Genomic DNA, 22,721 nt, shown 5'->3' with positions numbered 1-22,721 from the left:
CAGGGCTTTATGATCTTTAAAAATGTTGAATTACTTAGGTAGTGACTCTTTTGACAGTCCCACAGGGATGGGTCATTATGTGTAATTTCGTTGATCAATGCAATGAGTTGACAATTCTCTAAAAAAAAAAAAAACATTACATACAAAAAAATAAAAAAAATAACTAATTTTATGAACTATTCGTCTGCAAAAATCTATCATAATGATTATACGTATTTTTAGGCGTATAATTATATTTAAAATAGTAGAAATAAACTAATTATTAAGTCAATTAATATATAATTAATAACTTTTTATTCTAATAAGTAGAATTTCAGAAATTGAGAAAAAATACGCGAAAATATAGCAATTCTCTGACAAAAGAACAAAAAGTCAAGATAAAAAAAAGGAAGTGCCATAAAAGAAGTGGAATCCCATGGTCTCCGAAAATACATGTGGAGGTACAGTGAGAAAAGAAAGAAACAAAAATAGAGAAAAGAATAATTAAATATAGTGAAGAGAAGTGGGACGATTAATTTGATTGATTCAACATAATTGTTAGCCAATGTTTTGGCCATATGAGCTGTACGTGGCCCCTTGTTCTCGTCCTGTCATCCCAAGTGGATGATGAGCCTTAATCAATCAAGGAGTAATTATTCAATTGAACATAACAGTTTGGCCATATGTCATGCACGCGTTCCCCATTTCAATTAATGAAAAATTCCATTCAATCCCCTTCCTTTCGGCTTCTTCTTAAGAGACGCGCCACCTTCGTTCTCTCATGTCAGCGACAGTCACCGGTCCCATTTCTATTTCCCTTTTTTTTTTTTTTCTCCCCAAGCCAAATTCATCGAACCAATTTAGAGAAAACGAGATTAGGAGCATTTTGGCCAGTGGGTCGAGATGTTTGGAAGATTCTTTCCAAGTGGGTTGATATGTTTTTATATGGTTTGGTCAGATTGATTTGATTTTGCTGAATATATTTTATGAAAATCTGTGTGTTCGGATTATTTGAGAAACATTTTTGTTTAGATGTTATGGCCGCCACCGCCTCTTCAGAGCAAGTGCAGCGGTTTGGTTTTGACCGACTGCCATGTCATTTTCATGATGTGTTGATCGGGCAAACTGAAAATATTGCCTCCACCGGACCTTCTTTGACCAGCCAATATTTGGCTTTGAGTGATTCTAGTTGGACCTCCAAATTTGATATTTGGACCTCCAACTTTTTTCAATTATTAATATACTTCGTCAAGTCATATGAAAAGACAAATAATAAGGACAAAGAGAGAAAACTGAAGAAGAAAAAAAATACTCTTCATAAATTACCTCCCTAAATATAACATTCAATTAAATTGATTTTTTATTTTTTATTTTTCCGGAATGTCCTTATATTGACATATAGTTTTAAAATTTACCTAAAATAATTAGGGAAAATTTCAAGAAGAGTACCTCAAGTATTGGCCGTTCTAACCTTTCATGAATCAAGTTTTGTTAAAATCAAAACGGTACATCAAGTTCAAATTTCTACCCAATTTGGGTACATGCCATTACGGGTTCCGTTTCAATGGCTGCCATTGTCAAATAATTGAAGGGTAAAATAGGATTTTTACAGTTTCCTCTCTCTCTCTCTCCCCCCCTCCTCTCACCCTCTCAGACATTCTCAGTCTCTCAGACTAGCTCTTCTCCTCTCGCTCTCTCTCTCCTCCCCCTCCTTCTCTCTATCTAAAGACTCAGATGCTCAGTTTCACTCTCTCCTAGTCTCTTCGACAGTCGACGACACCGGTACGGCAGGCCAGCAGCACCTCCTAGTCTCCTCCAATCTGGATCCGATCTGGCCCTGTCCTCGAATCCATTCCGGCACCACCAAGAATATAAAGCCTCACAACCCTTCCCCTCAATCTCAAGCTCCTCTTATTCGAGGTCCAAACCACTTTTAACAAATACACACAGTTCTCCAACTCTCTCTCTCTCCCCCTACTCTCTATGACTCTATCTTTGATAGTCGAGCTATATACTTGAAAAAGGTATGCAAAAGCTTCTGGATTTGATTGTTTGGGATTGCATGCAGTTTCCGATTCCGATTCCGGTCACCTCAGGTGATCGGACTGGTGGCGATTAAACCGTCTTGGCGGCGTGGAGCGAACCATGGCCTCAGTTTTCCCGTGCGATGACGCACGACGACAAAACGAAGCCCGCAAGTTTTGATCTTCAACTGGTTTATGGGAAAATTCCGGCGACGTTTTGAGATGCATGTGGTGAGAATCCTTCTACTCTTCATGCCTTATCTTCTGGTGTGATCAATTTCAAGTTTTGATTGGGTTTTGAATAATTGGTGTTTTTGGGTAGCGTCGGTTGTCACTGTATTCGTGGTTTCTGGCGACTTTTCTAGAGCTCTTTGATTCGTTTTTGGCAGTTGTTCTAGTTCTAGACCTCAAATTGATACTTGGCTGGACATGATTCGTGAATGATTTGAGTTGGAGAGCTCGCTGATGTTCACTGTTGGAAATTCCAATGGATGATAAGATGAGCTGATTCTTCATGAGGAATTGAAATCAGCCTTGTGAATCGTGGAGTAAACGCCGCCGTTGTCTCTGGAATAGCTCCACCACAGCAACCCAGAAGCCCGTCAAAGCCGTCGTCGTCTCCACCACATGTGGGAGATGATCCTCTAATATTTGTTTTTATTTTATTTTATTTTTTTATCAATCCTTGAGGAGACGGATTTGCCCCTACAAATTTGACCAAAATCACATTGACTAACGGAACCCGTAACGGCATGTACCCAAATTGGGTAGAAATTTGAACTTGATGTACCGTTTTGATTTTAACAAAACTTGATTCACGAAAGGTTAGAACGGCCAATACTTGATGTACTCTTCTTGAAATTTTCCCAAATAATTAAGTAAAAACAATAATTTCTATACATGACCCATCATTTAATATAAAAATAAATTCAAAACAATTTGATTTGGAATTTCCTTAAACTAAAAAGGGCAGCGGCATGACTAAATTCATGACCGAGTCGAAGCCTTTTGCCAGGTCGACCCAAAGCCAGACGTGGCCGACGCAAGCAGCATCGGTGGGAGCAAGACGCGTTGAAGACGCGTGTGGAGGCCAGGTTGTTGACGCGTAGCACTGGAAGAATGATGTAGCGCCGATTTGTCGCGTAGCGACAGCAAAGTCTCCACCGAGAAGGAGACGTGGCATCATGCTGTTGGGTTGTTTGAATTGCTCAAAAAGACCGCTCCAATTCAAGCTATCTCCCTTCTCATTCTTGGTCCATTCATTGATTACTTTCTTACTGGAAAACTTTTAACAGATTACAAGATGACTTCTGGTGCATTTGTAAGTGCTTGTATTGCCAGCCCATTTGATCTAAATCTGCTTCCTGAGTTTATGAGGAAACTAAACATTATGATGAAACTAATATGGAACTTTTGATCCCAATGTATGCAGGCTTTCATACTACTCTCATGCTCCCTAGCATGAAGACCGTCTGTGTCTTGACATTGGGGTGGCTACTCTTTGATTCAGCGCTCACATTTAAGAACTTGATGGGAATGGCTCTTGCAGATGTCGGCATGATAGTTTACAGTTGGGCTGTAGAGGCTGAGAAGCAAACTAAGACGTCCCTCCCAAGCACTCTCACAGAAGAAGATCTAAAACCACTGAAAGAGGGAATTGCAGAAATCCCAGTGAATGGTGAGGCTAAAGTATATTTTTATAAAGTTACCCTCATCTTTGACTCATCCAACACATTCCTTAATCACAACACCTGATTCTATTTATTCATAGATTTTTGGTCTTTTTGGTCTATTTATTGTGGCAGAAGGAAGCGTTTCATTAATAATGAACTTTAGGTTGAACCATCTGTTAAATGGTTGTAAAATATTTTGTATATGGATTCCAGTATTGAGAAGAAGTACAATTGATTAATTCTTGTGTTATTTCGTACAGTCACTACTAGAATTATGGCCCCAGACATCGGCCAAAAACCGATGAGAAACAAAAACCCGACCGATGTCTTTGTGGGTGATGAGAAAGATCCGGAAAATGCAGACATCGGTTTTTAGCCGATGTCTAGTATTCGTGTAGACATCGGTTCCTAATTATAAATCGAAGTAAATAGGTTTAAATGATAACAAACTTACATGTTTTATTATTTTTAAACCCACATTTTATTGTATTTAATGCTTAAAGAAATATAGATTATACAACACAAGTTTGCGTTTTAACATCGTTATTGATTTAAGAACCGATGACTGATACTGTTACAGACATCGGTTTCCATAAACATTTCTTGTTCTTCATGATTTTGAAGCGTAATTTGCTACATATACCACGATTTTAGATGTAATACCCCGAAAATCCAAATTAAATTCCATGGATTTTTAGAAATGATTTCACGATAGTAGGAGCGAGTACGAAGCTTGGAGAAGTTGTGGAATTAGTTCAAACGATTTTATTTTCGAAAACGAACGTTATTTAGGGGCTCGTGGAAATTGATTTTTTATACGTTCAAAATTTGGAAGAACTTCCTTCATGAAAGTTGTAGAGCTCGTCGATACGATTTCGTGGACATGTGGAACGCAATATTCGGAATTCGTATGAATAAGTTCCGAATATTTGAAAATAAGGTTTTTTCTATAAATAGTCAAAAAAATTCAATTCTGTCATTAAGGACAGAATTTTGTTATTTTTGCTGAACAGTCCCCCCCCCTTCCTCCGGTTTCTCTCTCTCCCTCATCCTCAGACCCGATGACATTCGGCCGACCCGACCCGGATCCATCTCTCTCCTCCGGCGTCCTCCGGCCACGACCCGGCCATCCCTGGCTTCGCCGTGAGCCGTCCAGTCGCCTGGTGCCATCGCCTTGCATCGAAGCTGCCCCGAAAGCTGGATCGAAGACACCCAGACGAGCGAAACCGACCCGGCCGGAAAACGTCGACGCCGGCGTTGCACGGGCCGATCCTTCCCATTTTCGTGATCTCCTCTTCCCCCTGATCATCCCCATGTAAGTCTTTCATCACGATTTTGAGTGTAGAACACTAGATCAAGGTTTGACTTTTTCGACGTCCCTGATTTAATATGAAATCTGATCGCACGCACAGGATTAATCCGACTTCCAAGCTTGATCTAGGACGATCTAGGCCAAACCAGACTTAGCTCCAGGTATGGAAGTCGATCACCCTTTCATTTTGAACAAGTTTGTAGTTGGTCGCTTTGCCATCGGAGGTGGTTGACCCGGAGTTGACCGCCGCGTTGACCGCCCACTGACCACCGCTTGTGGCGGCGCGTCAGACCATATTTCGAGTTTTCATTATCTAGGCGATGATCTATGCATCCATACGAGCGTTTTGATATATAACATGGTCATGTTAGAAAAAGTTGATAAATAGTGGATTTACGTTTTTACGTTACTATTTACGGTTTTTACGTTTTATCCACGGTTTACGATCTGCGAAGATCAGACCATCGGTTTTGCTTCAAATTTAGATATGTTGATCGTATGACTGTCCCGATGACTTTGTGAGGTCACGAGCGAAGATCCGACCGTTGGATCTTCGTATAATTGTGAAATAGTGATTCGGAAGGCGATTCGTGAGAATCTGACCGTCGGATTTTCATATAAAATTATGGAGATATTAGTAAGGGCGATTCAGGAAGATCAGACCGTTGGATCTTCATGATAATTTAGGAGGATGATTCTAAAGGCGATCTGTGAGGATCTGACCGTTGGATCATCATTTAATTTGAATCCGACCGTTGGATCGTCGTTTAAGTACGTTTATGAGTTGTTGGCTAAGTTAAGATCATTATTGGATTAGGTGATCGATGGATTGATTTGGCGGACAATTCGGGAAAATTGTTGTTTTAGCTGTTAAGAAGACGCAGCTGGATTAGAGGTGAGTAAACCTCACGTGGTTCATATTACGAACTGAATAAATTTAATTACTTTATTTTTTGTCGTAATTGTGTGAAAATATTTATGGAATAAATATTTGTTTTAAATTATATAGACTTGATCAACTACGGTCCATAGGTAAGTAAAATGATTTTATTATACAAATGAATTTCACGGTTTTTATGCTTGAACTATAGTTGGTATTAGTGGTCATCCCTGAGCGGATGATAATGTATATATATATTTACGTGGAATATATATATTGGTTGACGTGTGATTGGTATGATGAAATGATTGAGAATGGATTTGATATTATTCAAGCTATTAATCTCGCATTTAATTGTTGAATAATGGAATGTTGATCATGTGGTGTGAAAGCTATTTTATATGCCCAATTGTGAATATGTGGAAATTATTTTAAGAAATAAAGATTTGTCTTGAAATAATATGTCTCTTTATGTGGGTGTATATATACATATATACGATCTATAAATTATAAAGATTGTATTTTGTGAATTTGATTATGTCTGAAAAGTACAATTGTGAAGCCGGGTGTTATCTACTACCCCGTGCTTAAGTGAATTACTGGTAAATGTGTTTTGATGTTATGAGACGTTAAGCCTGGGCTCTAGTTCCCTACAGATAGTGCACTATTATACTCATAGGTATAGTGGACCTTTGAGTATACATACTTAGGTATAGTGGACCTTGAGTATGCTGCGGCTTTCCCATGCTTTGGTATAGTGGACCCTAGCATGTGGATTCCCGTGCTTTGGTATAGTGGACCCTAGCACGTGGATTTATGATTTGTTACCAGTCAACCTGGCTTTCCCGTGTTTTGGTATTATGGACCCTAACACGTGGATTTATTGATTTGTTACCAGTTAATCCGAAAATTCACTAAAATGAAAAGTGTACTTATATTATTTTGATCAAATATCTATCTGTGATATATTGTTAATATGTGAAGGTGTTAGTGAAAAGAGAATCAAGCATGCTTTGCTTTAATGTTATTTCACATATTAATGTTGCAATAGTTGTTGGTTGTGATCAGTCAAATGTTGAGTTTTAAAAGAGAGTATCGAGAATATACTTGCTTTTATGTTTATGTGATTTTTGGAGTTACCGTGTGACTGTGTTGATTGTTTACTTGAGTTATAATAAATATAATTGAATAAATCAACAGTTCTTTCTTGTTTACTCATACGGGCTGTCAAAAGCTTACCGGGTTTTGTGTTGTTGCAATTCCCGGTACACTATTCAAATTGTGTAGCGGGTAATCTCACAGGTCAGGAGAATCAGAGCAGTGATCGTGCGGTTTAGAGTATTAGTATTAGATTTACAGCATTTGTTTTGTGAGGAGAATTATACTCATTTGAGTTTTACTATTTGATTGGTGAGAGTGTGCTGTAATAAGTAGCTTGAGGATTTGGTTTATGTAATATCAAGAGGTGTAACTAGTGGTTGTTTCTGAGAGAAAAATTCAGAACGTTATTTGTATTGTTATTAGTCATGTTCCGGATTTGAATCCTTTATTCAAAAATTCGGGGTGTGACATTAGATTCAATATACAAAGTCTAGTATTGTAGGAACCGATATATTTACTTACATTAACATCAGTGGATGAGGAAAAAACGATGTCTGGTACTCAGTAATATATCGTTATTGACAAACAACCGATGTCTGCATAGTTTAGTAACATCGATTTTCATTTTGGAACTGATGTCTGGTACTCAGTAATATATCGTTATTGACAAAAAAACCGATGTGTGGATAGTTTAGTAACATCGATTTTCATTTTGGAACTGATGTCTGGTACTCAGTAATATATCGTTTTTAATAACAAATCAATGTCTGTATATTTTAGTAACATCGATTTTTATTTTGAAACTGATGTATCTCTATTACTGGACATCAGTTTTTATGGTTAAAACTGATTTCAAATTTATATCTAGACATCAGATTCTATAAAGAAGATGATGTCCACAAAATATGTAGCTGCTGCTATAAATTGCAATTTCAACAGTTGACAAGAGTGATTTGAATATTGGAGTATTTTATCTGAAATCATCATCCTTAACAGTTTACAAAATGGACAAAATAAAACCCCAATTCACCTACTACAAAACAATTTGGCTACAAAATGGAATGAATCAATTATTCATAATGATCCAATAAACATGGCTGTGAGAAACAAATAAGGCAAAGCTTCTTTCTTGTCTTCTTCAAGTTCATCAGCTCTCAAGTTCTTCACCTAATAAAGATATCAAAATAACATGAAATTAGTAATATCTATAAACTGAGAAAGAGATTTTGCAAAAATATATTCACATAAACTACTGGAAGTAGCTTTTTTTCCATAAGACGAGATATTTGCCCTCCCATCTGAGCGTACCTGAAGACATGAAACCAACACATTCAGAGCTTGGACCCAATTATTATTAGGGGAAAACCATTAAACAAATCTGAGTCAGTTCAGTAACATATGAACAGCTAAGCAGAAACCAACCTTATATACAACTATGTCGAAAAGATTCAAGTAACTTACAAGTAAACATGAAGACGAGCAATCAATCCATTGAAGCAAAAACAGGAAAATTGGTGCCAATTGATTGTAAACCAATTTCATTTGAAGAAATGTACCACCCTTGCTTTTTGGTATGGAAGCTGCCCTGCATACATATCTTACTCAAGTTAAATCAAAGGTCACTAAAAGGGCAGAAAAGCAGATCAATCATAAACAGAATCATCTTCGTGATTCAAAAACTTCAAATAACAAGGTTAACAAATTTAGAAAATAAGGTAAGCAGGGACATAAGTCACTTGAAACTTCAAATGGTTATGCTTCTAAATTTGCAAAACACTTTGTAAAGTCCTAGCATTAGTTCAATTCTAACCAGGAACAAAGAAACTAAAGACAGCCTGCTGATCAACTTTCTATGGAAGCCAACAGTATATCAAATCCACCTTTTCAGGAAGCCAATGGTAAATCAAATATTATCAAACATTATAAACTTTGGACGAAGCTAATATTAATCTCTATAAAGATTAAAGCTTGGAACTGTGTCAACGAACTGAAGTTGATAAACTTTGTTTGTTACAGATAAATCCATGAGATAATCAAAAGAAAGAATGAGAGTACATATTCTTAAAGGAATTACCTCTACAGAAAAGATCAACACCCTTAGCTAAGTAAGGGGGGCGGACACGAGATGAAGACAAGAAAGATGCCAAAAGTGCACGCAGTGCTGCAAGCTGTATATCACCCCAAACCTCACTAGCAAGTCCCCCTTTCAAGGAATTTGTAGCTATGTTTATTAGAAGAAGATCAACATCTGATCGTCATCCTTCAGATTTAAATACACCATCCTGTTGAAAGAAATAAAGATATTGTCACTCATCTGTAACTTGATCTCAGCTAGTTGCAGAACCAAATGGAAGTTCTTTTCACCATGCAGTTCCTATTTGATCTGAACTATGTAATGTCAAGACAGAGAACGAAAGAAATTTTGAGTTTTGCTAAAGACTTATTGCCTTGGTATTATCATTTTGTCTCTCTTCTCCTCCCTTTCTTCTCTACTTCTCCAGGTTTTCTCAAACTACAGCAGCTATTAACACACTCTGTTTTCTCCATTTATTCTATTTCTTAAAACTTCTATGTTACTAATCCCGCCATAACCATATGATACCTGTTGCTTTGTTGTACATAATACAATCATGTGTGAAAGAAGATCCAAATTAGCTAGCATGTGATTAAATATAGTACTATTTCTTTCCAGCCAAATAACCCATACAAAGGACAAGTCGCAAACTAAAAGAGAAGAACTCCAAGAAAGGTCCCTACCACTCCAAACACATCAATCAACAAATCCAAATTTTCCTAATGAAATTACAAATTTCAATAACTATCAGCTTATCTCCTTGCGAGGATAAACAACTGTAAATCCTCATTTGAGTCATATCAAAAGTACAAACAGGTAAAGTTTATACTTTTATTAGTTGACAGTCTTCCAAATCCAATCAGTTACTTATCCTTCAAGAATGTGGCAATCCTTATACATCCAAAGCCATTGTTATGCTGGAACTAGAAAGTTTATTAAGATTATCTAAGAAAATATGAAATTCATCTCATTGTAGATAATATCCATATTATACTATGAACCTGTTTGTTTAGAGACTAGATCTATAGTCTCCATATAAGGCTATTTACTTACCCTCCAGTAGTCACAGTAGCAGGGTGCCCAGTGGCATCATTCCTCTTGATGGAATCAAAATTCAAAACTCATCCTGGTAATATTACTGGTAGATCTGCACAATTACTAGTAGATATTAAAATTTAAAAAAAAAATAATAAAAAAAAACCACAATTAAGCAGCAATAACAATTCAAAATTCAAAATTGAATTACTACACAATCAACAAGAACCCTAATTTCCCAAATCGTATATGGCAGAGTAATATTCAAACACCATTGAAAGTACTAGATGGAACTAATTATGAAACAATATTTTATCTCAATGAATTTAACTAAAGAAAATTCGATAACACGACACGAAGATTTGCTAACGCAGTGTAAACCTCTCCACTGAGGAAACTTCACTGCGTGGCTTTTAACGTAGCCAACACGAGAAGAACAATCCAATAATAAACACAAGAGTTTACAGAACACAAGTAGTGTTGTTCATAACAAACACTTTCTCTTAGCAACAAATGCTAACTTGTTTTACAACCGTTCTAACTCTTAATTCAACATTCTAGACAATCAATCTTTGATCTTCCTTTCACTCAATTGAATCACCGATCTTGAGAGTGAATGAGGAAAATTATGCAATCTCACACATGAAACAAGTAAGGAGGGTTTTTAGAAAAACGATTTGAACAAAACACCTAGTTCAAAATAAAATAATTTCTACCATGAAAAAACCCCCCCCCCCCCAAACTTTAGTTTTGAAACGTTTTTATAAGGGAGAATAACTCCCCCTCAATCAAATCTTTTCTTAATAATTAATCGAGATAAACAAGGAAAGGTTTAAAACAGTTTTTGAATATGCAATCGACAATTACCTAAACAAGATCTCAAATTGATATGCATGTTAAAAACCACTTTAATGCATAAGAGATTTATTGATTCAATACAACGATATGCATATCAATTTAGAATTATACCAACTAATATGGAATAAATGCACATTAAACTCAAGATCAGTGATTCAATTTGGCGTGATCTTTTCTTCAAGACCCGATCTTGTGCACTTTCTCTTTGTTTTTCTTGAGGCTCTGGTTTCCTTGTTGTAATGGGAAATCATGTGTTGAATGGCAATGGGCCAATATACTTACAATCTCCCCCTTTGGGCATTCCCATTCAACACATGATTTTTCCATCTTTTTGTCCTGCATGTTAGTTTTCACAGAGAAACACAAAGAGTACTACTTGGATTAAGGAATCAGTTTCCATCCTTTTCCAGATCCAAGTAGCCAAAATAAGACCATATTAAATAATAGTAATCATCCAACAATAAATAGTCTGTGCTTATGCACTTACAAACCAACAAGAAAAAATAAACATTGTTTGATGGAAGGTAAACTGCCGAAAGCAAAAAGAGCAGAAAAATTTAAGAAGTTTACTTCTCCCCCTTTGAATGGGAAGGCACGTCAAATTCTTCACAGAGCCGGGTGACGTTGTCAAGAAACTCCTCTTCATCAATGGAATCCGAGCTCTCCTCCGATGCAACAGGCTCCGGCATGGCGTTGGAAGGACGGGGAGCGTCAAACCCGGGAGGGTGGCGCTGCATGTTCCGGATCTCCTGTGTGAGAGTGGTCAGAGCATGACGAGTACGAACGAGAAGAGAATGCATGTCGTCCATGTCCGTCGTGAGACAAGCAATGCGCCAGTCTGCCACCAAGATCTGGTCACGGAGACTGTCCAGAGAGGCAGGAGGAGGAGCAGCAGAAGATGCGCTAGACAAGGGTGAACGATGAGGAGGACTGCGACTGCGTACACGGTGCATGCCGGGATGGAGAATCCCTGCTCTTGCAGCGGCCTGACGGCCGTCTTCGGGAGGAGGGAGTCGGCGATGTCCTCCAAGTCTAGTAGTTGATTTTGTGCGAACCATGATTAGAGAAATCAGTCAGTGTATGAACCTGCACACAAAAGAAAACCAAGAGTAAAATCCGAGGGAGACAAGAGAGGCTAAATATAGGGAACAGTTAGGGTTAAAGAAAACCAAAGATCACACCGATTGGGATAGCGTCTCAAGAGAGGAGAGAAGTTATGACAATTTATTGTCCCTAGATATACGCATGCAGAAAACTTCTCCCCCTCAACTTAGGCATAATCATGATGGAAATTAAGAGCAGTCATAATGCCATCAAGGAAAGAAACGAAGAGACAAGATATTCGTAATTTGCAAATAAATCAGAGAATCGTTTCCTTTGCTAATTATCAAGGCAATGAATGCATAGGTCATATCGAGAAAAGAAAAAATAGCATAGTTGAATCACAGAGAACACAGACATGTAGTGAGACGCACATAGTTCAGAGAATGATGCATGATGTATTCTATCAACAAAAAAAAAAAAACTGGTACTCATGTGTAGACCTTAGGAAGTAACCTGTGATAAAAGTGAGTATAACCATGATGTGGGGCTTAGAAATAGGTTTAGTGACAGAGAGAAGGAGGGAAGTGAGAGAACTGAACATGTGAGTTAAGCTCATGAAATCTCCTTAGAAGGAGTAGGAACATTTGTTCCCAAGCACGGATATAATTGTAGTCATTAACTTCCTTTGGTGTGTGACAATTTGAACCCATGTAACAAGATTCTTCTCAGTAACTCCCAGAACAGATGTTCTTAGGGTACTAAACATAACAAGGATGTTCCATGGAGAGAATCTCGAGTAGTTGTCGGGAAGATTTTATTTTACGTGCAAAGATCACTCACCAGCTCGTTTCTTACAAACCTTAGAAAGTTCACCACAACCAAGGCCTGATTACTTTGAGAGATGAGTGATAGTTATCCATTCTCGTTTCTTACAAATCCTAGAAAGTTCACCACAACTAGGATCTGATTACTTTGAGAAGAGGGAATGAATCATATGAGCATATTAAGCAGTTCTACTACTTCACCAAATCTCGTTTGACAATAAACATAAAAACATGCCACCACAAAGGCTATAGGTGAAAGTGCATAGTGGGGTTACGTGATTGATGGACGAAACATGAGTACACAATTCAATTTGTCCAGAATAAGGCATGGCAACAAAAGATACATAGCTGAAAATATGTACAAATCACTAGTAACTGTGGTCAAAGGATACTAAGATCATAATTTTCTCAATCAATAGTGGACAGTCATTCTTGTGCCTTAATGCTTAGAGCATATCCCTAGGGCATTTCTCAACATCTCAAATCTAGCAGTGTCAAGAGGCTTAGTGAATAGATCAGCAAGTTGATTTTCAGTGGGTACAAAGCTTAACTCAAGGATGTTTTGTTCAACCAAATCCCGAATAAAATGATATCGAAGATCAATGTGCTTTGTTCGAGAGTGTTGAACCGGATTCTTAGTGATGTTAATGGCACTAGTGTTGTCACAGAAGATAGACAACTTACCTTGAGAGATGCCATAATCATGAAGCATTTGCTTCATCCATAACATTTGTGTGCAACAACTCCCAGCTGCAACATACTCATCCTCTACTGTAGATAGAGAGATGCAATTTTGTTTCTTGCTGTGCCACGCCACAAGATTATTTCCAATAAAGAAACATCCTCCAGAGGTGCTTTTTCGATCCTTTAGATTTCCTCCCCAGTCAGCATCAGAATACCCTGGAATTTCCACATTAGTGTCAAAGGTATAGAAAATTCCACAGTTAATTGTACCGGATATGTAGCGAATGATTCTCTTGACAGCTTCCAAGTGTGATTCCTTAGGGTTGGCTTGAAAGCGAGCGCATACTCCCACACTAAAAGATATGTCCGGTCTGCTAGCAGTGAGATAGAGTAGGCTGCCTATCATACTACGATACAGGGTGGGATCAACGGATTTCCCATCCTGGTCTTCGCTTAGCTTTGTAGTGGTACTCATGGGATTGCTCACAGTCTTCTTAGATTCAAGGCCAAATTTCTTGATCAAATTTTCAGCGTACTTCGTTTGGGAGAGAAACAGGCCTGTGTCCATTTGCTTTACTTGCAGTCCAAGAAAAAAAGTTAGTTCACCACACATGCTCATTTCAAATTCACTTTCCATGACAGATTGGAATTCTTTGACAAGATATCTGGAAGTGGAACCAAAAACAATGTCATCAACATACACTTGGGCAATAATAATGTCATTTTTGGTTTGTTTTACGAACAGTGTTTTATCAATAGACCCTCTAGCATACCCTTTTTCTATAAGATGAGTGGAGAGCCTCTCATACCAGGCTCGGGGAGCCTGTTTTAGCCCATACAGAGCTTTCTTAAGCCGGTATACATGATCTAAGTGATGTGGATCTTGGAAGCCAGGTGGCTGTTCCACATAAACTTCTTCCTGAAGATTCCCATTTAGAAAGGCAGTTTTGACATCCATTTGGAACAATGTGAACCTAAGATGACATGCTACAGATAGTAGTAATCTCACAGATTCTAGCCGTGCAACTGGAGCAAAAGTTTCATCAAAATCAAGTCCCTCGACTTGTGAGTATCCCTGAGCAACTAACCTAGCTTTATTTCTGATCACATTTCCTTTTTCATCACTTTTGTTTCGGAAAATCCACTTAGTTCCTATAACATTGCACTTACTAGGTCGTGGTACTAAGTACCATACATCATTCCTAGTAAATTGATTCAGTTCATCTTGCATGGCACTAATCCAGTGATCATCCAACAAAGCTGCCTTAATATTTTTTGGTTCAATAATTGACACAAAACCAAAGTGAGATATAATGTTCATGCTTGCCAAATTTTCGGTAATAAAACACAGTAATACATTCTCTTTACTTACCTCAGAGGAACTTACCTGGACTGCAGCCTTTCTCCTTGTTATCGGACCATCAGTTAGATTACCGATGATATCATGAGTGGAGTGATCCTTTTGGACTTGCTTGAACCCTCTTCTTTGGGTGGGAGCTGGTTCAAAGATATTGTCATATATTACCTCTTCCTCTTCCTCAGATGATGTTTCAGTATTCTGTGATGGTGTGATCGAGAAGGGTGAGATATCTGCAAATGTTTCTTCATGTTTCATACATTGATCATTAATAGAAACATTAATGGATTCCATGACAACACGAGTTCTTTTATTGTAAACCCTATACGCTCTACTAGTCAGAGAATATCCCAAGAACACACCATCATCACTTCTAGCATCAAACTTACCAAGGTGCTCTCTATCTCGTAGAATGTAGCAAGGACTGCCAAAAACATGAAAGTGTCCAACATTTGGCTTCTTACCTTTCCACAGCTCGTAAGCAGTTTGCTCAGTACCTGGTCTGAGGAGTACTCTATTTATTGTATAGCAAGCAGTGCTGATCGCCTCAGCCCAAAAGTTTGTGCTTAAACCTGCAGCATGTAGCATTACTCGAGCCATGTCTAGCAATACCCTATTTTTCCTTTCCACTATCCCATTTTGTTGAGGAGTGATTGGAGCTGAGAACTCATGTGATACACCAAGCTCACGACAGTAGTTAGAAAAAGAGGCATTTTTAAATTCAGTTCCATTATCTGATCTTATTCTCACTAAGCATTTGTTTGAAGACTGTTTCTCAATGATTAATTTTTGACTTAAGCTTTTAAAAGACTCAAACGTTTCAGTTTTGTCTTTTAAGAAATTTACCCAGATATATCTTGAGAAATCATCCACAACCACTAGTATATAACTCTTACCTCCAAAACTTTCAGGTTGAGCTGGTCCCATGAGATCCATGTGTAATAGCTCCAATACTTGTGTGGTTGTTGCAGAATTTACCACTCTGTGAGGTGCCTTAGTTTGTTTTCCCACCTTGCAGTCTCCACACATCTTGTCAGTTTTACCTTTTAAATTTGGCAAGCCTCGGACACATTGTTTGGTAGATAACCTCAGCAAATCCTGATAGTTGACATGTCCCATCTTTCTGTGCCAAAGTTCAAAGGTTTCCTCTGTGGATTTAACAGACAAACAAGACTGCACACAGGAAGATTCATTAGCTTGAATATGATAACAGTTATCGACGGATCTCTTACCTCCCATGACACCTTCTCCTTTCTGATTTAGGACCAAACATCTCTGTTTGTTAAACCACACATCTTCATAGTCATCAGCCAAATGGCTGACGTTGATCAGATTTGCAGTTAATCCTTCAACAAATAACACATTTTTAAGGTTAGGTATACCTGGAGTGTTTACCGTACCTCGAGCTAGAATGTTAGCTTTCCTCCCATCTCCAAACGTAACTGATCCTGAGGTATTTTCATCCTCAAATGAAGTAAACCATGTTTTGTCTCCGGTCATGTGTCTTGAACAACCGCTGTCAACATACCAAAAATCTCGTCGCTTGTCAGCTAATGCAGTTAAAGCAACTAAACAAGTTGCCTCAATGTGAGAGCGTTGATGAGTTTGGCTAGCACAAGCAAAGAGACATGTATCATCAGTTTTATTAACAATGGAACTATGATTTTTGCTTTCAATTTTTCTGGTCCAGACATCTTTTCTTCTTTCAGTTTGAGGATTCTTCTTAGAGACAATTTCAGTTAATTTGTTAATGAGTTCCTTTTGTTCTTTAAGCTCCACCTGTAGGGTTTCAACAGTACATTTTTCTTGAGAAAATTTTAAGTTTGAAAACCGTTCATTACATCTAGGTCTGATATGGCCAATCTTACCACAGTGATGACAAGTAGGGATAAAGATTCTAGGGTTTGCGTACCTGTGTTGACCAGTGGGGAATTCTTGGTCAAGTTTTACCTGATGTTGTTGGTTTGAATTTCCTTCCTTTATACTTTTGACATGATCATCAATGGAGACATCTTTCTGCTCTACAGATGATTTTGAGGCTCGTACAAACTTGGTGATTTTGGAAGTTTCTCCAGTGTATCCTAGCCCACATGTATCATGAGGAGCTTTTCCTGATCCGAGCAACTTGGACATGGAAGAGGAGCTGATATCGAACTTGATGAATCTTTCTTGAGTTAGTTTTAACTCGTCTTGTAGAGACTCAGTTTTAGCCAATAACTCCAGGTTTAGGACTTGTTGTCCCCTCACATCTAGTTCCAGCATTTTTATTTTGTTCAGAAGTTCACCTTTTTCAGCCTTCCAACTTGATGAGTTCTGATCACTGGATGGGATAGACATCTCAGCAACTGGGTTCCTTCTTCCCTGTTCCCATGTGGATTGTGAAGTCTCCAACATATGCTCCATTTTTTCTTTTTCTGTTCTTAGAAATTCAACTTCCTTTTCTAAGCTCAAGTTTCTGAGTAATGTGGCCTTTGAAGCTTTGTAGAGTTGCTTGCAGCGGATATTTGTTTCATCATCAGAGAATGTCTCATCACTGTCGGAATCAGGTAGAAGTGACGATACAAGTGCCAGATTTTCCACTTCTAGAGATTCATCATCACTCCAAGTTGAGAGAAGAGACTTGTTGATGTTGTTTCCATGCTTCCTATTTCCACAGTCAGTAGAAATATGGCCATAGCCACCACACTCATAGCATTTAGGTTTTCCAGAGTGATTTCCCTTGAAGCTTCCTTTTCCACTCTTGCTATTGTAATCATTACTGCTGCTGCTTCCCCCATAGGTGTTTTTCTTAGGAGCATTAGGGTTTCTAGAGGAGTTCTTGGTTTTTAGAAATCTTTTGAACTCCTTTGTGAGTAAGGCAAGATCTAGTGTTTCTTCTTCCTCTTCAGCCCCTTTTACTGCCTTGAAGGCTACGCCTTTATTCTTCTTCTCAGGTTTTAGCCTCATCTCATAGGTTTTGAGATTGCCGATGAGCTCATCAAGTGGGTACACATCAATATCAAATGAGTCCTCTATGCTAGTGACTTTTGAGTGAAATTTTTCTGGCAGAGCCCTAAGAATCTTTTTGACAATCTTATCTTCATCAAATGGTGCTCCCAGACTACGACACTGACCAGAGATTTTAAGAATTCTACCGTGGAAATCATCAATGGTTTCATCATCTCCCATAGTCATAGTTTCGAATTCAAAAATCAGTGCTTGTAATTTCTGAGCGCGTACCTTCTTGTTTCCTTCATATGTAGTTTGTAGAAGATCCCATGCTTGTTTGGCAGTATCACAGTGACTGATCCTCAGCTTTTCCAGTTCAGATAAGGCTGTGAAAATGCTGTTCTTAGCCTTGAAGTCTGCTTGCAGATCCCGAACTTCTTCCTCAGTCCAGTCTTTCCTTGGTTTAGGAGTGGCAGTGGAAGAGCTTTCTCCTTTTGCTTTTATCATAGGTATAGTCCAGCCATTTTCTACAATATTCCACACATGTTCATCTTGAGCATAAAGGTATGACTTCATGTAAATCTTCCACTGAGTGTATTTTTCACATCCACCTTCGAACCATGGAGGACTATTTATAGATCCACCAGCAGCCCGATCACGTGAGTGTTCCATCTTTCCTGGGATCACTAGAAAGTTCTAGAACCCGCTCTGATGCCAAATGAAAGTACTAGATGGAACTAATTATGAAACAATATTTTATCTCAATGAATTTAACTAAAGAAAATTCGATAACACGACACGAAGATTTGCTAACGCAGTGTAAACCTCTCCACTGAGGAAACTTCACTGCGTGGCTTTTAACGTAGCCAACACGAGAAGAACAATCCAATAATAAACACAAGAGTTTACAGAACACAAGTAGTGTTGTTCATAACAAACACTTTCTCTTAGCAACAAATGCTAACTTGTTTTACAACCGTTCTAACTCTTAATTCAACATTCTAGACAATCAATCTTTGATCTTCCTTTCACTCAATTGAATCACCGATCTTGAGAGTGAATGAGGAAAATTATGCAATCTCACACATGAAACAAGTAAGGAGGGTTTTTAGAAAAACGATTTGAACAAAACACCTAGTTCAAAATAAAATAATTTCTACCATGAAAAAAACCCCCCCCAAACTTTAGTTTTGAAACGTTTTTATAAGGGAGAATAACTCCCCCTCAATCAAATCTTTTCTTAATAATTAATCGAGATAAACAAGGAAAGGTTTAAAACAGTTTTTGAATATGCAATCGACAATTACCTAAACAAGATCTCAAATTGATATGCATGTTAAAAACCACTTTAATACATAAGAGATTTATTGATTCAATACAACGATATGCGTATCAATTTAGAATTATACCAACTAATATGGAATAAATGCACATTAAACTCAAGATCAGTGATTCAATTTGGCGTGATCTTTTCTTCAAGACCCGATCTTGTGCACTTTCTCTTTGTTTTTCTTGAGGCTCCGGTTTCCTTGTTGTAATGGGAAATCATGTGTTGAATGGCAATGGGCCAATATACTTACAACCATCTTATCAATAGCGTAACACAATCCAATATCAACACTATCTTATCATCAACTTAACATAATCCAATATCAATACACACTCAACATATCAAACAAATTATATAATCAAAAGATTACAAAAAAAAAGGATCCAGTAACCTCCAAATTCGATCGAGTAACCTCACCTTGTACTGAAATGTTTCCCAGAATCTCTTAACCCAGAATATATCGCACATCTAACTACGAGTTGAACCCTTGATACGAGTCGCCGCCTTCTCCGCCGAGTCGAATCAGATCGACTGCATTTTCAGCTCGAGTTTGTTTTCTTCTTTCTATTACAACTGAAAAATGGGAGCAGAGTGAATGAAACTTCTTTTTTTTATGGTGGGTTTCAATTGAAGAGGGAAGTTGAAAATTGGGGGAGGAGGGAAGTGAAATTTGGGGAGAGGGAAAACGCTACATAAAAATCAAAAATTCAAAAGCTTTGAAAACCAAACCCCTCTGATTCGTTTTCAGCCCAACCTTATTAAACAAAAAAGATTGAACTTTAGATCAAAACCGGACAGGAAATCACCAAGCTAGAGAAGAGAGAAAGAGGACCTACGCGACTAGACGTAGAGCCGGCTCAAATAGGAGAATGACAAGCTCAGGTCGGCTAATAAGCTCGAGTTCAGATTGGATCTCAAGCTCGAGGTCTGGAGAGGGAGGTTGGGTCAGAGAGCGAGGCCGGAAACTCAGGGTCAGAGAGCGAGGTCGGGGACTCTGGGTCAGATCGGAGGCGGCTCCAGTCGGCTTAGGTCGGAGAATGAAGTCGGGGACTTGGAGCACGTCAGGTTGGAGAAGGATGTCGGGAACTCAAGGCAGGTCAGCTTGGAGAACGATGAGGTCGGCAAGGTGAATGAGCTGCTGAGTCTCACAGTTATTAGCTAGGGTTCGAAAGTTTTAGAGAAAGAGGAAAAAAATACGAAGTGTTGGGGGGAATGAAATAATTGGTCCCTACGGGTCGCGGTTGTCAAAATTTAAAACTTAGTCCCTCCGCGTTTTTAAAAATTTTTCAAACGAAACTTTTCTCATTTTCGTAACCGATGTCTATAATAATAATAGAAATCGGTTTTTTAACAAACTGATGTTAGCACGATTTTTAACATCAGGTGCAATCCTGACCGATTTAATAGTGGCGATGTCTAATGACATTATTCTAGTAGTGAGTTGATCAATTCTTGTGTTATTTCTTTCCTCAGTATATTTGTTTTCGACTTTTTGGGATATTTTCTTATTTGGGAAAAGAAAGCTACTGTTTGTTTTACTTTGAGCCAATGTTGATATGCAGACAATAATATATATCATCACCAGAATCCAATGAAATTCTCAGATTTGAACCAGACTACGATAATGAAAACAAAAATTAATGAACAGTGAAAAATAAGTGAACAGTAAAAATGAGCAGTTAAAACACAAAAAAGAACAGTGAAAAATGAATAGTTAAAATTGATGAACAGTCTTGACCGGTCAAGAAAAAAAAACGGGTGGAAACCCATGTCCAGTGGCAGTGAACAGTAACTTGACTGGTCGAATTCTTGACTTCTCGACCTTGACATTTCTTGACTACTGGTGAACTTGCTCTCACAGCTCTCTCTTTATCCACCATGACTATAAGCAGAGCAACATGGTTCAGCCTTCCTCGTTTTTTTTTTTTTCCGGCACAATCCATTTCTTGCTCTCTAGATTCTATTCTATGACTTTAATCAAGTCTAATAATAGTCTGATGTCAAGTCTAATAAGAGCAAGATCTTGAAACACATCTCACAAAGCTCAGTATTGATATTAGAATCATGGAACTAAGATATCAGATCTCATACCATGGCGACGAAGAAGATTCTGGAGAGGGAGAGAGGTTTGAGGACTATTGATTCCACATCTCATCTCTTACATCTTAGGATGTTATTTCATTAATGTTGAAGTTTCCTGGGGATAACTAAGAAGGAAGAGAGATGATCAGATGAATAAACAAAACAATTTTAGTTTTAATAATATCTATAAGAAAATAAAGTTTTTGTTCAAGGAAAACCCTAGTATGCGTTTGGCCCAAACTCTATGTTACTTACCCTAGTGGTAATAGGGTTATAGATTCCTATTCAATGTAAGATTACTTTCCTTGTATGATTGAGATTCTATGCATTGTAGTCCTCTATATAAAGAGACCCCTATTATCAATGAGAATACACAGCGAATTTCTTCCAAGTTCTGATTCCCTAAAACACGTTATCAGCACGAGAGCTCTAACCACCTGAAAACCCTAATTTCGTAACCTTTAAAATTCTGTAATCACCACCCCACATATCGAAGCCCTAATCCCAAGGAGCCCAGAACCGGCGGAGGAACCACCGGAACCGGCCGGAAAACCCCTGAACCGGCCATCGGAAAAATCGGACCGGCCCTGCCTTGTGTCTGCTGACGCCTGCCGACAGCCCCTGCAAGCCTCCTGCAGAGACCTGCCGAGATACCTGCCGAACCCTGCGCACCCCTGTGCCTGCCCCTGTTGACATCTGCCGAAAGCCTCGCATAGCCCCTGCCGAACCCTGCGCACACTTGTGCCTGCCCCTGTCAACATTTGCTGAAAGCCTCGCATAGCCCCTGCCGACACCTGCGCACCCTTGTGCCTGCATCTGCCGATAGCTGCCTAGCACCTGCCTACCAGCCCTGCACGGCCCCTGCACACCACCTGCAGTGGCCCTGCCTAGCTCCGGCCACCAGTTTCCGGCCACTTTTCCGGCGACCTCCGGCCACCTCCGTCTTCTTTTCCGGTCAAGATTTCCGGCATCTTTTCAAGGTAAACTTTTCTAAAAGTTCCCGTTTTTAAAGTTTTTCGATTTTTTCTTCTTTTTCTCGGGGACTTCCAACATCCCTTCTTTTACCCCCCTTTCTTCTTCATAGGGGATACATAAAGCCGCACTGTGGGGGTTCGTGCTCACTCCAAGCTTGGAGCTTGTAGAGTCCTCCAAACTTAGAGTTTGTTGAGAAGAAAAACGATCGACCACATACATCATTGTTTCGATCTAATCCAAAACCCCTCTTGGAATCGAATTTTCTTGGAAGCGACTACGCTCAGAAATTTTATTGTTTTCGTGGTAGCCCATTACGCTCCGAAACTAACCCTACTTTCTTGTTGTTTTTTCAGGATGAGTAACCTGAACAAGTTGAGCTTCGCTCCACTAGAGACAATAGGCGCTGGATACCACAAGTGGGTCCGTGATGTGCGCCAACATCTTAAGGCTGATGGGATCTTGAGTACGATCCAAGAGCCAAGTCAGGACGTGCTTACTCCTCAACAAGCTGCTGCTTTTGAGGCAAATCAAGCTAAAGCCATAATTATCATGACAAGGCAC

General features: G+C 38.7%; 1 long non-coding RNA gene across 5 annotated transcripts; it reads right to left on the bottom strand.

Annotated features, from left to right (window-relative positions):
• Positions 1 to 7,859: 7,859 nt before the first annotated feature.
• LOC133716048 (uncharacterized) lies at positions 7,860 to 20,345 on the bottom strand. Of its 5 annotated transcripts, none has more exons than XR_009849325.1 (6): positions 19,936 to 20,344; positions 19,521 to 19,676; positions 10,097 to 10,190; positions 9,044 to 9,229; positions 8,431 to 8,554; positions 7,860 to 8,277 (listed from the first exon to the last, which is right to left on the bottom strand). It is a non-coding gene; the product is annotated as an uncharacterized LOC133716048 (long non-coding RNA). The 5 variants fall into 5 exon arrangements; XR_009849324.1 differs by having other exon boundaries at positions 19,940 to 20,342; XR_009849327.1 differs by having other exon boundaries at positions 8,392 to 8,554; positions 19,521 to 20,345.
• Positions 20,346 to 22,721: the final 2,376 nt, after the last annotated feature.

This window comes from Rosa rugosa, chromosome 6 (assembly GCF_958449725.1).
Source record: "Rosa rugosa chromosome 6, drRosRugo1.1, whole genome shotgun sequence".
Classification (NCBI taxonomy): domain Eukaryota; kingdom Viridiplantae; phylum Streptophyta; class Magnoliopsida; order Rosales; family Rosaceae; genus Rosa; species Rosa rugosa.
Note: the sequence above shows the minus strand (reverse complement) of the source record. Positions and strands in the feature narration are given on the sequence as shown.